Source organism: Sus scrofa, chromosome 1 (assembly GCF_000003025.6).
Source record: "Sus scrofa isolate TJ Tabasco breed Duroc chromosome 1, Sscrofa11.1, whole genome shotgun sequence".
Lineage (NCBI taxonomy): Eukaryota > Metazoa > Chordata > Mammalia > Artiodactyla > Suidae > Sus > Sus scrofa.
This window is the reverse complement of record NC_010443.5, coordinates 16,612,801-16,632,265: the sequence shown is the minus strand read 5'-3', so window position 1 is coordinate 16,632,265 and position 19,465 is coordinate 16,612,801.

Below are 19,465 nucleotides of genomic sequence, written 5' to 3'. Positions count from 1 at the left end.
AAAATGGGTTTATTTGGGCTCAACAAAGAACTGCAATTTGCATCTGCAACCATAACTGCCACATGCAAGTCCCCTACAGTAAAGAGAAGACAACTCTGTTTTTTTTTTCTTTTGGCCACAGCATGCAGCAGCTTAATGTGGGATTTCAGATTTCAGTTCCCAGACCAGGGATTGAACCCTGGCCACAGCAGTGAAAGTGCTGAATCCGAACCACCAGACCACCCTCAACTATTCAGATTTCTTAAAATGAAGTCTAGCGTGGTGTTAATGAGAGGATGAAATGGTCATTTCTGCATATTACACTTTAACATTCATCAAGAAAATATAGGAGTTCCCGTCGTGGCGCAGTGGTTAACGAATCCGACTAGGAACCATGAGGTTGCGGGTTCGGTCCCTGCCTTTGCTCAGTGGGTTAATGATCCGGCGTTGCCGTGAGCTGTGGTATAGGTCACAGACATGGCTCGGATCCCGCGTTGCTGTGGCTCTGGCATAGGCCGGTGGCTACAGCTCCGATTCAACCCCTAGCCTGGGAACCTCCATATGCCGCGGGAGCGGCCCAAGAAATAGCAACAACAACAAAAGACAAAAGACAAAAAAAAAAAAAAAAAGAAAATATAGTTAGGAGCAAATAAGATAAGAACCCATGTTTATAAATCCTATCTCAATGAATGCCAATGCACATTTTAAAATTTTCTCTTTTTGTTTATTTATGTGTTTCATCCCCAAGGAAGTTATTTTGTGTCATAAAAGCTGTAGTATCTTCATCCATTATTTCATTATAATATGTCATCTTCAGTCATTTACATTGTGACGAAGACGAGTGCTACGTATTCAAAAAAACGCTTGCCAGAAAGCACTATACTGAACACGTTAACATCCTTTAAAATCTTATTTTTATGATTTCAAAATAAATCACTTTTATGAAGCTGTCAACCCAGTGGTCACTGAGCCACCATTTTGAGAAACAGAAGGAAACTTTGAAGGATTAAGATATATTTACTCGTTACGTTCTCTTATATTATTTAACACAAAGATATATATGCTATTTGTAAAATAGTTTTGACAATGAGGTATAAAAGTAAATTTATTTTCAAATCCAAGAAGAAAATCATCTTGGCATATATAAAGACTTAAATTTCTGCATGTTGAAACCTCTCAATCAGCTCCTATAAATCTACAGCATGTTGTGTTTCACACAGTCATTCAAAAATATGCTCAAGGAGTTCCCGTTGTGGCTCGGCAAGTTACAAACCTAAATAGTATCCATGAGGATGTTGGTTCAGTCCCTGGCCTCACTCAGTGGGTTAAGGATCTGGCATTGCTGTGAGCCATGGTGTAGGTGGCAGACTCAGCTGAGATCTGGCATTGCTGTGGCTGTGGCATAGGCCAGCAGCTGCAGCTCTAATTGGACCCCTAGCCCGGGAACTTCCATATGCTGTAGGTGTGGCCCTAAAAAGCAAAAAAAAAAAAAAAAAAAAAAAAAAAAATATATATATATATATATGCCCAAGAAAGACTCAGGAGCAGATCCCATCATTCTCACAAATGCTAGAAAATTATGATCACATGTATGTATGTATATTTTAATGTGTACATGTGGGCTTATATATTTATACATTATACACACAAATATATAATCAAACATTTTATATATATATGCACTTTTTTAACCAGAGAAAGCATATATGAAAATGTTAACAGTAGGTCATTCTAGGCTTATAATTATTAGTAAGTTTTGTATCCTTTCAATTTATTTTGCAGTTTTTTTAAATGGCCATGTATTCCTTGTGAAATAGAAATATTTATTAGAACGTGACAGAGGATGGTTTATGGTTTGGAAAGATGTTCATAATAAAAGGTGGCTACCTGGCAGCAGACTTCCAACTTCAGGGAGTATAACTGACCAAAGGCTTCAGCTGCTCAGTGCTCAGAAATCCATCCAAAGCATTTGTACCAAGGCCATGCTCCCAATGCCTGCTCCCAACCAATGACAGCCTGACAGAGAAAGGCGAGTCTCTTTCTGGGGATCCGGGACTCCTCTTGTAAGTGATTCTTACTCCAGGACTCCCCAGAGACTTGTCCAGCTTTCTCTAGACTACCTGATAGCACATATGCCACCACCCAACCTTCCATCTCTTTATCCTTCTCTTGGGCTCAGACCTAGACTGCGGTCTGACGCCTCTTCAGCCTCTCCCGGCTCCCTCCCTATTTTCTCTCACAAGTGTTTTCCTATTGAAATTCATGTGTATTTAGTCCTATCTTGGCGGCTGCTTCTCAGAGAAGCTGCAAAGCCTGAAATAACGCACAGTATGAAGCAATGATTATACTTTAGTTGGAGAGAAAACATAACTTGTGCATGTGAGTGTATGCCCGTGAACATATGTATATTTACGCTATGTATATACACACAGATCTATGTTTACAATAGGAAAAAAGCATGGAGTGCTCTCTCCCGATAGAAAGAGAATAGGTAATTCATGTTACAGTGTAATAAATAAAAAGTAGCATTTACATGTTACTAATTTAATTCCATCTGTGACAAATGTATTTCTACCTAATTTTATATTTTACCAGATTGGTTAAAAGAATACATCCAGGATCTCCCACTGCGGTTCAGTGAGTTAAGAAGCCAACATAGTCTCTGTGAGGATGTGGGTTCGATCCCCGGTCTTGCTCAGTGGGTTAAGGATCTGGCATCACCGTGAGCTGTGGTGTAGGTGGCAGATGCAGCTCAGATCCCGAGTTTCTATGACTAAAGAAACTCCAATTCGACCCCTGGCCTGGGAACTTCCATGTGCTAATGATGCCACCATAAAAAGAAAAAAAAATACATCCATTCATTCATTTCTTCATGGAAACATTTGCTATGTCTGTTACATGCAAGGGACCATGGCAGACGCAAAGGTAAATATGAATCAGTGAAGTCAAGGAAGCAGGAATCTCAGTGGAGATGCATGGACTGTGGGAAATGCTCTGAGAGAGACACAAAGCCAATGCTGTGAAGGTCCATAAGATGGAAAGAGGACACCTGTTTGGAGGACCAAGGTCTCACATTTCAGTGAGATCCTGAAGGAACAAGTAATTTTTTTTTTTTCTTACCTTAGAATTTTATTGAAACAGCCTCAGCAGTTTGGGTCCCAGTTTGGGAGTGTGTCAGAGTTAGAGACTCTCTCGTTGTTCATGGCACTTTCCTCCATCATTTTCCCATCTACCAACTTTCTCCTTATGGGAGTCTCCCTGCCAGCCCAATCCTGAACTTGAATCAAGGAGTCAAATTCTCTCTGCTTAAAGTTCTCGTGAACTTTAAAGATGCTCTTGGTTTTTATAGTGATCTCATCCTCATGTATATTGATGGGTACAGTAGATTTTGCCAGAGAGCTCAGTTTCCTGCTGGCTCCTCCTATTACTCCAGTAATAGAAGTCTGGGGATCCAGTCTTCAAGTGTCTGTTTTAGTTGGATAAACTCTATTTTTGGAGCTTCAGAAGGGACAGGCATGTTATAAAACAGGTCACACTTTTTGATGGGTAAAGATGGAAAACAATGGGAGGTGCAATAGCAAAAGGATAGGTGCCAATGATCTACCTTCTGTTCACAGTGCAATTGATTCTACAAATTATTAGCACATACCTGGTTCATCGACAGAAAACAGCACAAGTAGAACATGACTAGACTCTCCCAGGATCTCCCATCATTTCGCCTAAAGGACGAGCCTCATTTGCTTGAAAGGGGCTTAGTACGGCAATGTTTCCAAATTTGGAACTATCACTTGAAAACTGTTGAATATGATTTTGTCATGAATAGAACATCTTTCTTCCTGTTCAAATGTCTTACTGAAATGTTGAGTATTAGTATAAGTGGGACAGAGCTGCGGTGGGAGTGTGCATTATTAACATAATCTAACATCAAGTTCTGTTACATCAGCCCATGCTGTTACATGGCTCACTCACCACAAGCCTGAAATTCAAACAACTGCAATAACTTGACACTTTGAATACATTTCCTTTTTCTAAGGGCCTTAGCCAATTCTCACGGGACTGTTCAGACTCAGGAACAATTAAATGTATAAAAGCACCTCACATCATTTTCTTATCTCCAAAGTCCTGCCTGTTCTTTGCTTAATGGATGAGCTCTTAGAAACTAAAAATCCTGACATTATTATGTGGAAAGAAAAGCAGTTCAAAGAAAAAACAATAGAACGCAAAGTTCTTCGACGAAATGCTGACTTTGAGTGTAACAAGGACAAAGCAGTTATTCATAAATCTGAGGTAACATTCTTATTTTATTTAAAGAAATGCTATAGTAGCTGAAACTGGAGTCTAAAGTGTTTCCTTACCATGTCATTTTTTCCTCCAGTTCAGATACATAGACTTATTATTATAAAGTTCTTCAGAATTCATAAGGTTTTCCATTTTATACTAGTGAGAGCAGTTCAACATTTATTTTGGAAAAAAATGTTTAGAAAATTTTGTGAATGTTTCTAGCAAGTAAACCAATAATCAGGTCTAGAAACGTGAAAATTACCCTGTGCTTCTCCTCACTCCTGCCTCCAAACAATCAAAGTTAATTTCCATTTTTTCTTTTGTTGTTGTTGTACTTCTAGAGGAACTTTGCTCTGAGAATTAGGAGGAAGGGTAAGAGGAGAGGGTGCTATTCTGTAGGTCTATAGCATTTGGACTAAATAGTCTACTGAAAACTGACTGCGTGCTGGGCATCAAACTCCTGCTGGCTTCATGGCAAGAAAGTAGGGGTCGGGTGGTGGGTTCTGCACATACAGATATACAAAGGTATGAAAGACCAAACAAAGTCTGTTATCCTAATTTTGTAATTTGTAAACCTTTTGAGAATAAGAACTCCATTTTAGTCTCAGCATCTTAAAATGTGGCTCTCCATATGGCAGCAATCCTTCTTTTGTCTATTCAGTTTTCAGCCTACTTTTGGGACCTATTTGAAGTCACTGATCTCTGACAGTCATCCCATAGTTTGTGAAGTTGGGATCCCTCTCTCTGAGTCCAAGATGTGAGGCTGAGACACAATTCTCTTATGTCATAAGTGAGTAGCATCTATGTCACAAATACGATAAGCATTAGGCCCCTGAGTCCCACAAATGAGTAGGTTGAATGAGGGATTTTCAGCCATTTTTGCCCAATGATGGCTGCAAAGCCAAGAAGACTGAATGTCCAGTTAAGAGTCCAAATAAGAGCAAGTTCAACAAGATGGGAGAAGAGGGACAGGGACAAGGGGAGGAGTTCTCTTGCATCTTAAAGCCTTATATGCATGGACATTTACACAGTTTGGGGGAGAGTAAGGCAAGCTATCCAACCAAGGAAGAGGCAAACTTCCCCTCTCCTCCACTCCCTGCTTACCCCCAACCACCCCCACCAAAGAACCTGCAGCAAACCTAAGGCTGGTCCTGCTCAGATTTATCTACTGTCAAGGTTTCTTTTTCTTTGATTCTTTTAACCATCGTGGAAATGAGGTCAGTACTCTGTGATTGTCATTTCCTTCCAAATTCTTGAAATATTTTATTATTTACAAAAGATTTCCCTACTGACTTAGGACAGGAAAAAAACCTGAATGTGCCAAACCTGAGAGTCCTAATCATAAAAATTTCAATGGTCATGGTTTAAATGAAGATTATTTCTAAAGGACTTTTGAAAGAAAATATTTAAGAAACATAGCTTTATTTTGTTTAATTTTATTGAAGTTTCATTTTGTTAGTTGATGTATAAGTAATGTCTTCATTGATAAAAATTCAGAATACCTCCCCAAAAAAGTATAAAACATAAAATAAAAATGACTGCTCTTATCACCACCCAATGTTATGTTTTGGCATCTATCTTGCAAGAATTTTTTCTCTTCATATGCACCCGCTGTTTCATACGTGATCAGTTTTTTTCTAAATAATCTGTCATGCATTCTGCCTTCTTCACTTAGTATAATATTGTGTCAACGTGTGTAGGACATGAATTACCCTCTTTAATCTTTGCATCCCATTCTATATGAACACAACATAATTTAGCTCATAACTTATTAAGATATATTCCAGTTGTTTTCTACTTTTTTACTATCATAAGGAAGGTGGAAGTAAACATCCTTGAACCTACACCTTCAAATATATGTCCAGTTGTTTCTTCCTGGGAGTGAAATTGGCAGGTCACACAGTTTGCATATTTAAGTTCCAATACATGTTATTAAACAGCCTTTGTGGGAAGCTTATAATATTCTGTTCCCATGCCAGGAAGTACAAATGCCTCTGTCTCTACCATACCAATATTGCAGTTTCACCTTTTTAATTTTTTTACCATTAATAAATTAAAAAACAAATCTCAATGTTTTTGAGTGAAATTGACTATTAAGAATGAATTTATTTTTCTGTGTTTATTGACCATTAGCAATACTTTAAAAAATAACCTCTTTATGTTCTTTGTCCATTTCCTGTTGGCCTGTCAGTTTCCAATTTTATGATTTTTAATAATCTTTGTATATTATAGTCATATCACTCTATATAGACTATAACTCCATGAGGGCCAAGACCATTTTTTTCATCACCGCATAAACAACCTCTGAGTGCAATGCCTCACCCTGGGCAGATACTCAAAAATTATCTGTGGAATACTTACATATATTGTAAGTATAATTTCCCAGTTTAAATTTTACTTAATCTTTTTTCTCCCATCCAAAAGTTTTTAAACGTCCTGTAGTAAAAGAAAAATCTGTCGATATATCCTTTACATACTTGAGTCACATAGTTTCCATCTCAAGATTAAGAAAATAGTATTGACAAATATTTGCATATATACCACCTGTGCCAAGAACTGTTGCAACCACTTTACTAACATTCCTTCATTTAATCCTCGTAACAAGCCTTTTGTCTAGTCATCCCAGTCTCAACCTACTCCCCACCCCAATTATTCTTCCTTAAAAAAACTATTCTAACTATTCCTCTAAATTGATTTCATTGATTTTAATATGTAATGCTTTCGCATTTTCAGAGTCAAGGAAAAAGGGAATAAAATGTCTCGTTCTCTCCTCCTCAGCTCAGCTGCCCTTGTTTTCCTCCCCAGTGTGTATGTTTGTGTGTGTGTGTGTGTGTGATATTTCCCCTTTTCTTTACACAAATTGTAGCATGCTATACACACTGTCCTGCAACTTCCATCTAAAAAAAAATCCAGATGCTCTTTAAAATCACTTTGTCAAACTTTGATTGTAGTTGAGTTAAATTTATAAACTTGAGGACAATTTGGTCTTTAAAGTGTTATCTTCTTGGAATTCCCACTGTGCCACAGTGGGTTAAGAGCCAACTACAGTGGTGTGGGTTTGATCCCCAGCCTAGCGCAATAGGTTAAGGACCAGGTGTTGCTGCTGCTGCAGTGTAGGTCACAGCTGCAGCTCAGATTCAGTCCCTGGCCAGGGAACTTCCATATGCCATGGATACAGTCATAATTTTTTTTTTTAATTATCTTCCTGTACAAACAGATGGAAAAATGTACTGTGTTCTTAGACTGGAAGAATCAGTATTGTTAAAATGACCATACTATCCAAAGCAATCTATGGATTCAATGCAATCCAATGCGATTCAATGCAATCCAGTTTAGTTCAATGCAATCAAGTTACCAATGACATTTTTCACAGAACTGGAACAAAATATTTTAAAATTTGTATGAAAACACAAAAGAGCCTGATTAGCCAAAACAATCTTGAGAAAGAAGAGTGGAGATAGAAGAATCATGCTGTCTGACTTCTGACTACACTACAAAACTGCAGTCATCAAAACAGTACGGTACTGCCACAAAAACAGGCACATAGATCAAGGGAACAGGATGGAAAGCCCAGAAATAAGCCCAGGCATTTTGGTTAATTAATCTCTGATAAAGGAGGCAAGAATATATAATGGAAAGAAGATAGTCTCTTCAAAAACTGGTGCTGGGAAAACTAGACAGCTACATGCAATAGAAATGATATCAGAGCATTGTCTAGCACCTTATACAAAAATAAACTCAAAATGTATGGAAGACCTAAATGTAAGACCAAATACTGTAAAACTCCTATACCATAAAACATAGGCAAAACACTCTTTGACATGAGTTGCAGCACTAGCTTTATTTTGTTTTCTTCAGTAGAGCTTTTCATTTTCTTATAAATTCTACATATTTCTCAAGTTTGTTTCTGAGTAGTTGGTCTTTTCAATCGTTATCTGATAGAGTGGAAGAAAAAATATCTCTTCTATTTTTTTCATTTCATTGACTTTATTACCAATGAAGTAATGCATTTTCATACCCTTACTGGCCACTTGTATTCTTTGTAACTTCAGCCTCTCATCCTTATCCATCTAAATGACAGAGGCTTGGAAAAGTTCACAGCGCAACTAAAACCATTGTTCAATACGTGGAAAATCCAATTCATTATTTCCCCAAAAGCACTTATCTGTTTCTGCTGATAGGATGACAATTCTCCATTTCGGGGACTCAAAATCAGTCTTGTTTGATAAGTTTTTTCTTCCTCGCCCCTTACTTAATTTCATTTGCCTAAAGTGATTTTTTTTTTTTAAATCTACCATTGAAATTTCTCTTGCTCTTGACTCTTCCTTTCCACTGCCACAGGTGTGTTCAGGTTGTCCATACCTTTGCCTAGAAACGACTGGCTTTGTGGTCTTCCCCCTCCACGCTCTTCCTCCTCCACCTGAATAGAGGAGAAATGAAGCACAGATTCGAGGATATTCCTTTGCTCGTAAGACTCGAATGGCACACCACTGCCCACCAAACTTAGGTCACACCGATACTTTTTTAATCTTATCTCCCACTGCTATCTTACACTTTTCCTGCAGTTCAGCAAAACCAAACTACTTAATATTCCCAAAATATGTTCCACGCTTTTCTGACTCTATGGCTTTGGTCCCGCTGTTACATATACCTGGAATGTCTGCCCTTTTTTTGTTTGTTGATTGGTTTCTTTGTTTTGGTTTGGTGGGCGGTTTTGAAGAGGGTTTTTTTGTTGTTGGTTTTTTGGTTTTTTGGTTTTTCAGTCTTTTGCAATCCCTTCCTACAAGGCCCATCTACAATGTCGTCCCTAAGAAATCTTTCCCGTGATTTCCTCCTCTTCTGAATTCCCAGAGTAACTTTCTCCTAAAGTGCCCACCCTATGATTATCACCACTGTAAATTGTTTAAACCAAGATGATGGTGTGGTGAAAGGGACCTGGGATACGTGATCAGAGGATCTGTTCAAAGCCCCACTGCTCACTTAATAATCATCCTAAATTGGGTAAGGCATTTAACCTCTTGAACCTTAACATCTTTCGTTGTGAATTGGTGTGGTCGTAATAATTTATAAATCAAAAGAAACTATGAGGAATAGAGAAATGAAAGAAATACCTTGTAAGTTGTAAAGCACTGTGTCATAAATAGTGGTTTGTAACTGGTAAATTCTGTATGCCCTGGGCTCCTGTCACAATGGTGCATATCACACCAGTGTATCCATGTGCCAAATTCTACATCAGATGCTAGCAGCATTTTTTATTATGGTCGTGCACCATGAACTAGTCTTTCTCAAAAATGAAAATCACCACTCCTGAGAAGGTAAGAGACTTTTTTTTTTTTTTTTTTTTTTTGTCTTTTCTAGGGCTATACTCATGGCATATGGAGCTAACCAGGTTGGGGGTCAAATCGGAGCTGTAGCTACCGGCCTACACCACAGCCACAGCAATACCAGATCTGATCCACATCTGTGACCTACACCACAGCTCATGGCAATGCCAGATCCTTAACCCACTGAGCGAGGCCAGGGATCGAACCCAAAACCTCATGGTTCCTAGTCAGATTCGTTAACCACTGAGTCACGACGGGAACTCTGGTAAAAGACTTTTTAGCAATGGCTTCAGAATTATCCAAAGGCGAGGAAAAGCTTTAAAAGTACCATGCCCAAAGATAGATTTGGATTATAAACAATCACTAATTATGCTGGCAGAAACCATTCTGAATGAAATGGATTTTTTATTAAACTGTTTATAATCTAGGGTGAAAGGGAGAGAAAAAAATGAGAAGATTCACCATTCTAATTCCCTCTGTCTTCCAGTCTAGTCTTGAGGCAAAGCCGAGTAGCTAAAAAGGACCTTTGATTTCTTGGCTCTCTTCGTTATTATTATCTTCCTGGAATAAGTTTTTACAGTATTCATAACAACTTCTGGTGCTTCTACCCACAGCGACATCACATAACACACATATATCATATTTTGTATGCATGAGAGCATGTGACATAAATCACGTTATTTATCCTTGAGAGAAATAAGACAATGAAGAATGAGTGTCCCTCTTCCTTCATTTCACAGCCTGGTTTCCAGAAGTATTTAAGTCCCCCGATAATCTTACTCTGAGCAAAAGACCTTGCTTACCAGGAAAGTCTGAGATCTCCACAACCTCTCTTCTGTCCCTCTTTCTTTCTTTCTTTTTTGTTTTTTTGTTTTTTTGGTTTTTTGGTTTTTTTGGCTGCACCGGTGGCATATGGAAGTTCCTGGGCCAGGGATTGCATCTCAAACTGGAGCCACAGCTGCAGCAACATTGGATCCTTAACTCGTTGCACCACAGTGAGAATTCCTTGTCCCTCTTTCTAAGATTAAATTTCTCTGTGTATCACCCATTGTTCTCCTTTTTCAAAAACGCTTTCATTGAAGTACAAAAATATTCAGTAAAGTGCCTAAATTATACTTAACTTTAGCGTATAGCTTCGTGGATTTTTCCATATGTTTTTTTTGTTTTGTTTTGTTTTTTGTCTTTTTGTTATTTCTTTGGGCCGCTCCCACGGCATATGGAGGTTCCTAGGCTAGGGGTCTAATCGGAGCTGTAGCCACCAGCCTACGCCAGAGCCACAGCAACGCGGGATCCGAGCCACGTCTGCAACCTACACCACAGCTCAGGGCAATGCCGGATCCTTAACCCACTGAGCAAGGGCAGGGACCGAACCTTCAACGTCATGGTTCCTAGTCGGATTCGTTAACCACTGCGCCATGACGGGAACTCCAGATCTTTGCATATGTTTTAATCCAAACAACTACTACCCAGATCAAGATGTAAAATATTTCTAGTACTCCAATAGGCTCCCTCATGACTCCTAATCAAAACTCCTCATCCTGTATCCCCAGGGGTAACCATTATTCTGACTTTTATTATCATCAATTACTTTTCCTGTCCTTGAACTTTACATAGAGGAAGTATGCAATGTGTATTCTTCTCTGTCTGGCTTTTTCTTTCTCCTCTCAGAATGTTTATGAGAGTCAATGATTTTGTTAAGTGTGTGAGTAATTATTTTTAAAATATGTGAGAGTTTAATACGTAATTTACATAACAACATTATCCTTTCAAAGTGCAAAATTCAGTGAGTTTTAGTATATTCATTTATGAACTATCACCAATATATAATCCAATACATAACTTTAGAACATTTTCATCATCCCCAGAAGAAACACTTTACCAGTTAAAGGTCATTCCAGGGAGTTCCTCTGTGCTGCAGTGGGTTAAGGATCCAGCATTATCACTACAGTGGCTTGGGTCTCTGCTACGGCATGAGTTCAATTCCTGGCCCAGGAAATTCCACATGCTATGAGTAGGCCAAAAAACCCTCCCCAAAAAAAACAAAAAAAGCCACTCCATATTCCACCCTTTCCTCCAGCCCCTGGCCACCACGAATCTACTTTCTGTCTCTACGGATTTGCCTATTTGGGACAGTTCATATAAACGGAATCACAGTATGTGGTCCTTTGTGACCGGCTTCTTTCAGTTAGTATAATGTATTCAAGGTTCATTCCTGTTGGGGTGTGTATCAGTGCTTCATTTCTTTTTATTGCTGAATAATATTCCACTGATGTATATACCACCTTTTGTTTATCCATTTATCAGTTGATGGACTCTTGGATTGTTTTCACCTTGGGTTACCATGAATAATGCTGCTATAAATAGTTATGTGTAAGTTTTCTTGTGGACATATGTTCTCATATTTCTTGGTTATATACATAAGTTTTAAATTTTGTTAAAGTCCAATTTATCTATTTTTTCCCTTTGTCACTTATGCTTTTGATATCACAGCTAGGAAACCATTGTCCAACTCAAGGTCATAAAGATTTACTCTATTTCCTTCTAAAACTTCTAAAGTTTTAGCTCTTACATTTAGGTTTATGGTCCATTTTTGGTTTCACTTTTCTATAATGGTGTGAAATCAACATGAACTTTATTTATTTATTTATTTATTTTTACATAGGGAGATCCAATTGTCTCAGTACAATTTTTTGAAACAATTCTTTCTCCTCTTGAATTGTCTTGGCAGTCTTGCTGAAAATCAGTTGACCGTAAGTACAATGGTTAGTTTATTCTTTTTTATTGCTCAGTAATATTCCATTGTATGAACATGCTATAACTTATTCATCCTTCTCTTGATAGCCATTTGGTTTGTGGCCAGTTTGGGGCTATTAAGAATAAAGCTGCTCTGAACACGCAATGTTGGGCTATTATGAATAAATAAGCTATGTATATTCATGTACATGGTTTTTGAAGAACATATGCATTTATTTCTCTTGAGTTTATACCAGGAGGGAAATTGTTAGTATCTATGAATTCTCCAGAGAAATAGAACCAATAGGATATATACAGAGTGAGAATGAGGAAGACCTAAAGAATAGGCTGACATGAGTGTGGAGGGCTGACAAGTCCAAAATCTGCAGGATGAGCTGGCAGCCTGGAGACCCAGGGGGAGTTAATGTTGCAATTTCAGTTCAAAAGTCATCAGGCTGGAGAACCAGGAAGAGCTTTCCTGGAGACTGCAACAGAATCCTGAGACCAGGGCTGAAGAGCAGCCCTCCCAACCATCCCAACTGGTTTCTTATTAAAAGAGGATTTGTTGGGGGTCGGGGGAGGACAGTTCAAGTCAGGGAGCCATCTGCTGGAGAATTCCTCCCGTTTGGGGAAAAGTTGCTCTTTTGTTCTGTCCATGCTTTCAAAGATTGGATAAGGCCTATCCACATTGTAGAGGGCAATTTCCTTTACTCGAACTCTGCCAATTTAAATGTTAATCTCATACAAAAACGCCTCAGAGGAACACCCAGAATAATGTTCAGCTAGCTATCTGCGTACCGTGACCCAGTCAAATTGACACATAAAATAAACTGACATAGTTGAGTCATAGAGTAGGCATGTGTTTAGCTTTAGCAGATACTGTCAAAGAGGTTTCCAATGTGGTTGAACCAATTTACACTCCCACTTGTAGTGTATGAGAGTTCTGGTTGCTCTATACTTTTCTTTGCTAGTACTTGGCACTGTTAGACTTTTTACTGTTAGCTATTCTGGCGGGTAGGTACTGATATGTCGTTACGTTTGTAATTTGCATTTCCCTGATAGGAAATTATGTTGAACACTTTTCCATGAACTTGTTGGCCATTTGGAAATCATCTTTGTAGGGTATTTCTTCAAGAGTTTTTGCTTATTTTAAACATTGTGTTGTTTGGTTTTTCTTATTGATTTATGGAGGTTTTTAAAATATATTTTGAATATGAGTCCACTGTCAGATATATATATTGAAATGGACCCTCTCTTCCTTACCCACTTTCCCAATAGTGTCTTTTGATTAATAAAAGCTTTTCTTAGTTTCCCATTTAGGTCTATGATCCATCTGGAATTAATTTTTGTATATGGTGTGAGGTAGGAGTCAGGTATCCTTTTTTCCATACGAAGGGCCAATTGTTCCAGTGCCATTTTTTTTTTTTTTTTGTCTTTTGTCTTTTGTTGTTGTTGTTGTTGTTATTTCTTGGGCCGCTCCAGCGGCACATGGAGGTTCCCAGGCTAGGGGTTGAATCAGAGCTGTAGCCACCGGCCTACGCCAGAGCCACAGCAACGCGGGATCCGAGCCGCGTCTGCAACCTACACCACAACTCACGGCAACGCTGGATCATTAACCCACTGAGCAAGGGCAGGGACCGAACCCACAACCTCATGGTTCCTAATCGGATTCGTTAACCACTGCGCTGTGAGGGGAACTCCCATTTGTTGAAAATGTATTCTTTCCTCACTGAATTGCAGCACTGCCTTTGTCATAAATCAAGTTCTATTTCTGGATTCTCTATTATGTTCCTTTGGTGTGTTCATCTATCCCTGTGCCAATACCACACTGTCTTAATTACAGAGCCTTTTAATAAGTCTTTAAACTTGCTAGTGTAAGTTTGTTCTTCAAAATTATCTTGGTTATTATAGACCCTTATATTTCCACATAAATTTTGGAATCAACTTTCAATTTGCACGCACACGCATGCACAAACACACAAATATATTTGGGGATATTTTCTTTCTTGTTTGTTTTTGTCTCAGAAAATGTCCCTTCTTCTAAAAAGCTAAACTCTCTTTTTGTGCCTTCCTTGTTATTCCCATAAGCTTCTCGTGAAAGCTCAAGAGTCATCACCTCATTCTCGCACCTTTAATCTTTCCCTCTACTACTTTGAATTTTTCCTTTCAGCCTATAAACACTGTCAAAGGAAAACAGAAAGTGAATGTTTTTCAGGTTACCATCCTCTGTCTTCGCCATCTAATATTTTAAAATATGTACTTTAATTATAAAATTTCTACAACAAAGTTTGGAAAATATATAATCCATTGTTCAACAACTCTAAGACAATTATAATTATGTTCTATATTTTATAGTATCTTTCTGTGCATATGTATATGTACTTTTTGGTGTTATAATCCATGTCTTTAGTTTTTTTTTTTAAGTTTTCTATCTTCTTCCTTTACTTAATAAATATTTTTCCATACTGTTCTGTAATCTTACTAATTATTTTAAATGACTGCATCGCGTACAAATGAGTACAGAAATTCTAATTTTTAAAACAGCAATATATTCATAAATTTCAGTTGCTTCCAATTTTTATTCTTCTAAATAAATACTGCTATAAACATCATTCATATAGCTTTCCCTTTGTGACTACTAAACTTTTTAAAGATTAGTCTAAACTTCAGGCTTCTACCTTCCTATCTGCTTATCCCTTTACTCTTAAAGTATATCTGCTTCTACCTTACTATGAAACAACTCTCTTAAAGATCACAATTGTTAAGGGACCATTGACTGAAACTGCCCACCTTGGCCAAGCATGACGATAGCCGATAGTTGCTTTCATGAGTTGTCTCACAGCAGGAGGCCCTGATAAGGAACACAGTGCTGCCCTGAAGACTAACCAGGAGAATTTGGGAAGGGCCAATAGGAGGGAGGAGATCCTCCCACGATCCTTGGCTGAGAAATGTACACATCACCAAGAAAGACCCTGGGTCAGACCAAGTACAGGCCAAACAAGATGACTGGCCAGAGAAAACCCAGAAACTAACCCCATTCCCATAAAACGGGAGACTGCAAGCCACATGGCAGAGAAGTTCTCCTGGTTTCCCTTATCCTGCTTCTCTTTGCCCAGGAGCCCCTTCCCAATAAAGTCTCTTGCTTTGTCAGCATGTGTGTCTCCTCTGGCAATTCATTTCTGAGCGTTAGACGAGAGCCTATTCTTGGGCCCTTGCAACACAATGACCTAGTTGTCAACCCAATGTTTCTAAGTGTGCATCACCCTGAATCTCTCTCTTTTTTTTTTTTTTTTTTCTGTCTTTTCTAGGGCTGCACCTGTGGCATATGGAGGTTCCCAGGCTAGGGGTCTAATGGGAGCTGTAGCCACCAGCCTACACCAGAGCCACAGCAACGCGGGATCCACACCCTGAATCTCTCCAATAGCACTTAACACTGTTGGCTTCCTTGAAACTCCATCCATTCCTCTTGATTTATGTATAACATATGACCAAGGTTTGCCTACTTCTCTGACCATGCTTTCCTTGCACCCACCCCACCCTCCAGATTGTGTTGTAAACTTTCTCTACCCCTCCTCTCCTATGGCAGTCAAATGGCTTTGTTGATTTCCTCTCTGCAGATGACATCCAAAGCATATCCCCGAATTTGATCTTCATTCTGAACTTCAATCCCATCTTTTCATATGCTGGTCATCTCCACCTAGATACCTCAGATTAGAAGGACTCTCACAAAAATCATCCTCTTTCTGTCCATAATTTCTCTTCTTCCTATGGACCTTAGTCATTTAGGCTTAAACTATAGAGTCATCTTTGACTCTCATCTCTCCATCTTTGACTCTTCAACACTTGTTCCATCATATAAACCTGAGACTGCTTTATGAATAAGCATGTGATTCAACTATGGCCTAGAAGATGGGAAGGAAGTCAGCAAGGCTTGGGGTGGGGGTGGAGAGTAGTTCTGGGAAATGTTTTCCCTCTCTTAAGAAGAACTCTTTTCTTCCTCTGGACATCATGACTTTAGGATATGATACCTGGAACTGCAATTACCATCTTGCTATTATTAGCTGGAGAAGGATGCCAGCACCCAAAGACAATCAGAGCAGAGATGGCAACAACCTGGTTTTTGATATTATCAAGCTCCTGACTTTTTCAAACCTGAAGTTTACTCTGCTTTGTATTTCCAGATTGGTGAGATATAAATTCCCTTATTGCTTAAAGCTACTTTTTCTTTTTCTTTTTCTTGTTACAGCCACACGTGTGGCATATGGAAGTTCCTAGGCTTGGAGGTCAGATCAGAGCTGCAGCTGAGTCTGCCCCAGCCATGGTAACACCAGATCCTAGCTGCATCTGCAACCTACACTGCAGCTTGCAGCAACGCTGGGTTCTTAACTCAATGAGCAACATCCTCATAGAGACAACATCAGGTTCTTAACCCACTGGGCCACAATGGAAACTCTGCTTAAGCTATCCATAGTGATAGACCATTTTATATCAACTCATCTCTCATCTGGACTATGGCAATGCTTTGTGGTCTTTATACCTTCACATCTAATCCATTGCATATATCTGCTGCCAGATTATCCTTCCCAAAGAACAATTTGATATCTTTTTTCTTGTCCAAAGAACTTTTAGTAACTTATTGCCTAGAGAGTAGTCCAAGCTCAACAACTCAGCATTTGTGGTTTTACATAGCCCTACATTCTTTTACATACCTTGTGCTATAGATACATAGAACTAAGTGCTAGCCCTTGAATATGCCTCTCCCTTTCCTGCTGTGTTCACCTTTTCTCTGCTTGGAATACTCTTGCTCCACCTCCACTTGTCTATACACAATCTTCTTGAAACTGTTCCTGATGTTTCCCCTACTGCCACCCCCTGCAAACTGATCTCCCCTTCCTCTAAGCTTTATGGTGCTTATTACCTTCTACTTTGTATTGATGTTATTTATTCTCTTCTACTACAATGCTATTCAATAGAACTTTCTGTGAAGATGGTTAAATGAGCACTGGAAATGTAGCTAGTACAACCAAGGGTCTGATTTTTTTTCATTGCTTAATTAATTTAAATGTAAATAGCCACACAGTACTAGGCTAAAAACCTCTTGAATGTAGTCCAGAGACTACGTCTTGTTTTATCTGTGTAATCATTACAGACAGCATCTGAAAGGCTCTGTTTTGTTCTTTCTTGTTTTCTCCAGAGTCCTGTGGGTAATAGCCACTGAATACTTTTTGGATCACTAAATATGGAAATCACATTTACCAAATATGTAAGTAAGGGTTCCTAACTATTTTGGTTCCAAATTCAAGGAGATTAAATACGGAGAAGGAAAAGCTGAATGACCAACGTTCCTGTTACTGAGAAATAGATGGCTCATTCCATGTCAAAGGATGTATCTATTCCTCTATCTCTACCTGCCCATTCACAACATTCCTTCCCTTGGTTAAGCAGGGGATTGTCTGCAGTATAAAGCTTTTTTTTAAAAAAAAAATGCTTTACTTTGCAATAACTTCACACAGTGAAAAATTACTAAAATAGTACAGAAATTCCCATATTCACCAAGTTTTTAAAAAATATTTAAACATTTAAAAAATTTTAAACAACCATGTTGTTGCCAAGGGCTGGGGGGAAGGGAGAGAGGGGATCAGTGTTTAATGGATATAGAGTTTCAATGTTGCAAGAGGAGAAGGTTCTAGGGTTGTGTTGCACAATAATGCAAATATATTTAACACTGCTGAACTGTACACTTAAAGATAGTTAAGATGGTAAAATTAATGTTATGTTTTTTTACTACAAAAAAAAAAAAACATACTACCCCCTTCCAGCGTGAGAACAGTTAAACCATCCTTGAAAAATAAGCTGTAATTTTGTTATAGACTTCAAAAAAGAAAATATCTTCTCCTTTGTCCTGTGAATTATTCTTCTAGGAATCCATCTGTTCCTGTATTTTGGAAACCTCACTTTTTAGAAGGTTTTTGTTACGGCTCATTTAAAATTCCTTGTTTTATAAGCTAACTTCTTTTAAACCATAGTCCAACCTCAATAGAAATAAAACTGATTCTTCAGAAAAACAATAACCTAGATGCACCAATTTTTCTCAGTCTCTTTCTGTGGATATATATGGGAGATGTGAGAGATATGCATGTATGCATATGTGTGTATAATTTTTTTCTGATCCATCTGGGAGAAAATTGCATACATAAAATTCATTTATCCCTTAATATTTCAGTGTGTTCTCTTATGAATAAGGATATTCTCATACCTAGCTTATTCAGGAAATTGGACACGTGATACTGTACTTTAATCTACAGTTCATATTCAAGCCACATCTATGATCCCAATAATGTCCTTTATAGCGTTTTGTCTCTCCAGTAAAATATCTAGCTCAGGATCACATATTGCATTTAGTTGTAATGTCTTTAGTTTCCTTCCACCTGTAGTTTTGTTTGGTTTATATGAAATTGACAGTGTTTTAAGAACACAGGCCAGTTATTTTGTAGAATTTTCTGCTCTTTGGGTTTTCTGGATACATCATGACAAGATCCAAGTTAAAAGTTCTTCAATGTTGGTGCAAGGATGTGTTGTTATACACACCTTCTCTGTCACCTGCTAGTTCTTAGACTTGAGCTATTCACACTTATTGTATTCATAAGTTTTAAAGCATTATATTTCTATTGAAGTTATGTATCTATACATTTCATTACGTACATTTTATTTATTTTTGTCCTTTTAGGACCGCACCCGCAGCATGTGGAGGTTCCCAGGCTAGGGGTCTAATCAACTGTAGCTTCCCACCTACACCACAGCCACAGCTGCGCCAGATCCAAGCAGTGTCTGCAACCTACACCACAGCTCACAGGCAACACTGGATCCTTGACCCGCTGAGCGAGGCCAGGGATCAAACCCCCAACCTCATGGTTCCTAGTTGGATTTGTTTCTGCTGCACCACGATGGGAACTCCATCGTTACATAAATTTTAAAAATATTTTGTATAAAATACATAATTCTACCATTTCAAAAGCAATTGCTAGCTCTATATTTCATAGCGGTTTCAAAAAAGGAATGAAATTGAACAGATTCAATTTCTTTAAATTTATTTCAGTTAACAGCATGGAAGTAGTTCCTCAGAGAGGACTACTGTAAAGTATTAAGAT